This window comes from Pseudophryne corroboree, chromosome 10, assembly GCF_028390025.1.
Source record: "Pseudophryne corroboree isolate aPseCor3 chromosome 10, aPseCor3.hap2, whole genome shotgun sequence".
Taxonomy (NCBI): domain Eukaryota; kingdom Metazoa; phylum Chordata; class Amphibia; order Anura; family Myobatrachidae; genus Pseudophryne; species Pseudophryne corroboree.
The window spans coordinates 104,844,761-104,848,946 of NC_086453.1; positions in this window are offsets into that span (position 1 = coordinate 104,844,761).

Sequence of the window (4,186 nt, forward strand, 5' to 3'; positions counted from 1 at the left end):
GCCGATAATGGTGATGTCACCCCCCAGGGAGTCGACACCGGAATGGATGGCTTTGTTTATGGAATTACGTGATAATGTCAGCACATTACAAAAATCAGTTGACGACATGAGACGGCCGGCAAACCAGTTAGTACCTGCCCAGGCGTCTCAGACACCGTCAGGGGCTGTAAAGCGCCCTTTACCTCAGTCGGTCGACACAGACCCAGACACAGACACTGAATCTAGTGTCGACGGTGATGAAACAAACGTATTTTCAAGTAGGGCCACACGTTATATGATCACGGCAATGAAGGAGGCTTTGCATATCTCTGATACTGCAAGTACCACAAAAAGGGGTATTATGTGGGGGGTGAAAAAACTACCTGTAGTTTTTCCTGAATCAGAGGAATTAAATGATGTATGTGATGAAGCGTGGGTTAACCCAGATAGAAAAATGCTAATTTCAAAAAAGTTATTAGCATTATACCCTTTCCCGCCAGAGGTTAGGGCGCGCTGGGAAACACCCCCTAGGGTGGATAAGGCGCTCACACGCTTATCAAAACAAGTGGCGTTACCGTCTCCTGATACGGCCGCCCTCAGGGATCCAGCGGATAGGAGACTGGAAACTACCCTAAAAAGTATATACACACATACTGGTGTTATACTGCGACCAGCCATCGCCTCAGCCTGGATGTGCAGTGCTGGGGTCGTCTGGTTGGATTCCCTGACTGAAAATATTGATACCCTGTATAGGGACAGTATTTTATTGACTATAGAGCAATTAAAGGATGCTTTCCTTTATATGCGAGATGCGCAGAGAGATATTTGCACTCTGGCATCGAGAGTAAATGCGATGTCCATATCTGCCAGAAGGAGTTTATGGACGCGACAGTGGTCAGGTGATGCGGATTCCAAACGACATATGGAAGTATTGCCGTATAAAGGGGAGGAATTATTTGGCGTCGGTCTATCGGATCTGGTGGCCACGGCAACTGCCGGAAAATCCACTTTTTTACCTCAGACCCCCTCCCAACAGAAAAAGACACCGTCTTTTCAGCCGCAGTCCTTTCGGTCCTATAAGAACAAGCGGACAAAAGGACAGTCATATCTGCCTCGGGGCAGAGGAAGGGGTAAGAGAGGGCAGCAAGCAGCCCCTGCCCAGGAACAGAAGCCCTCCCAGGGTTCTGCAAAGCCCTCAGCATGACGCTGGAGCCTTACAAGCGGACTCAGGAGCGGTGGGGGGTCGACTCAAGAATTTCAGCGCACAGTGGGCTTGCTCACAGGTGGACCCCTGGATTCTGCAGGTAGTATCTCAGGGTTACAGGTTGGAATTCGAGAAGTCTCCCCCTCGCCGGTTCCTAAAGTCTGCTTTGCCAACGTCTCCCTCAGACAGGGCGACGGTATTGGAAGCCATTCACAAGCTGTTTTCTCAGCAGGTGATAGTCAAGGTACCCCTCCTACAACAGGGAAAATAAGAATTTACTTACCGATAATTCTATTTCTCGGAGTCCGTAGTGGATGCTGGGGTTCCTGAAAGGACCATGGGGGAATAGCGGCTCCGCAGGAGACAGGGCACAAAAAGTAAAGCTTTCCGATCAGGTGGTGTGCACTGGCTCCTCCCCCTATGACCCTCCTCCAGACTCCAGTTAGGTACTGTGCCCGGACGAGCGTACACAATAAGGGAGGAATTTTGAATCCCGGGTAAGACTCATACCAGCCACACCAATCACACTGTACAACCTGTGATCTGAACCCAGTTAACAGTATGATAACAGCGGAGCCTCTGAAAAGATGGCTCACAACAACAATAACCCGATTTAGTTAGCAATAACTATGTACAAGTATTGCAGATAATCCGCACTTGGGATGGGCGCCCAACATCCACTACGGACTCCGAGAAATAGAATTATCGGTAAGTAAATTCTTATTTTCTCTATCGTCCTTGTGGATGCTGGGGTTCCTGAAAGGACCATGGGGATTATACCAAAGCTCCCAAACGGGCGGGAGAGTGCGGATGACTCTGCAGCACCGAATGAGAGAACTCCAGGTCCTCTTTTGCCAGGGTATCAAATTTGTAGAATTTTACAAACGTGTTCTCCCCCGACCACGTAGCTGCTCGGCAAAGTTGTAATGCCGAGACCCCTCGGGCAGCCGCCCAAGATGAGCCCACCTTCCTTGTGGAATGGGCCTTAACAGATTTAGACTGTGGCAGGCCTGCCACAGAATGTGCAAGTTGAATTGTGCTACCAATCCCACGAGCAATCGACTGCTTAGAAGCAGAAGCACCCAGCATTGTTGGGTGCATACAGGATAAACAGCAAGTCAGATTTCCTGACTCCAGCCAACCTGGAAACTATATTTTCAGGGCCCTGATAACATCCAGCAACTTGGAGTCCTCCAAGTCCCTAGTAGCCGCAGGTACCACAATAAGCTGGTTCAGGTGAAACGCTGACACCACCTTAAGGAGAAACTGGGGACGAGTCCGCAGCTTTGCTCTGTCCGAATGGACAATCAGATATGGCTTTGTGAGATAAAGCCGCCAATTCTGACACTCGCCTGGCCGAGGCCAGGACCAACAGCATGGTCATTTTCCATGTGAGATATATCAAATCCACAGATTTGAGTTGTTTAAACCAATGTGATTTTTTAGGAATCCCAAAACTACGTTGAGATCGCCCAGTGCCACTGGAGACATCAAAGGGGCTGTATATGCAGTACTCCCTTAACAACTTCTGGACTTCAGGAACTGAAGCCAATTTCTTTCTGGAAGAAAATCAACAGGCCGAAATTTGAACCTTAATGGACCCAATTTGAGACCCATAGACACTCCTGTTTGCAGGAAATGTAGAAATTAACCTAGTTGAAATTCTTCCGTGGAGCCTTCCTGGACTCACACCCTGGCACATATTTTCACCTAAGTGGTGATAATGTTGTGCGGTCACCTCCTTCCTGGCTCTGACCAGGGTAGGGATGACCTCTTCCGGAATGCCTCTTTCCCTTAGGATCCGGCGTTCACCCGCCTTGGCGTCAACGCAGCTGCGGTAAGTCCCGGAACAGACACGGTTCTTGCCGAATCAAGACCCTTCTTAGTATCTCTTGAAGTTCCGGGAACCAAGTCCTTCTTGGCCAAACCGGAGCCACGAGTATAGTTCTTACTCCTCTCCTTCCTATCATTTTCAATACATTGGGTATGAAAAGCAGAGGATGGAACACATACACCGACTGGTACACCGACGGTGTTACCAGAGCGTCCCAGCTATTGCCTGAGTGTCTCTTGACCTGGCGCTTCAGGTGGGACGCCATCATAACCACCTTTGGTCTTTCCCAACGGTTTACAATCATGTGGAAACTTCCAGATTAAGTTTCCACTTTTCCGGGTGGAATTCATTTATGCTGAGAAAATCTTCCCAGTTGCCCACTCCCGGAATGAACACTGCTGACAGTGTTATCACATGATTTTCCGCCCAGCGAAGAATCCTTGCTGTCATTGCCCTCCTGCTTCTTGTGTCGCCCCGTCTGATAACGTGGGCGACCGCCATGATGATGTCCTACTGGATCAGCACCGGTTGACTTTGAAGCAGGAGTCTTCCTAGGCTCAGAGCATTGTAAATTGCCCTTAGCTCCAGTATATTCATGTGGAGAGAAGTCTCCAGACTTGACCACACTTCCTTGGAAATTTTTTCCCTGTGTGACTACTCCCCAGCCTCTCAGGCTGGTATCCGTGGTCCCCAGAACACAGTCCTGAATGCTGAGTGTGCTGCCCTCTAAAAGATGAGCACTCTGCAGCCCCCACAGAAGAGACACCCTTGTCCTTGGAGACAGGATTATCCGCTGATGCATCTGAAAATGCGATCCGGACCATTCGTCCAGCAAATCCCCTGAGATCTGCCGAATGGAATCGCTTCGTAAGAAGCCACCATTTTTCCCAGGACTCCTGTGCATTGATGCACTGATACTTGGCCTGGTTTTAGGAGGTTTCTGACTAGGTCGAATAACTCCTTGGCTTTTTCCTCCCGGAGGAACACCTTTTTCTGGACTATGCCCAGAATCATTCCTAGGAACAGCAGACGTATCGTCGGAAAACAGCTGCGATTCTTGGAATATTTAGAATCCAGTCGTGCTGTCGTAGAACTACTTTAGATAGTGCTCTTCCGACCTCCAACTGTTCTCTGGAACTTGCCCTTTTCAGGATATCGTCCAAGTAAGG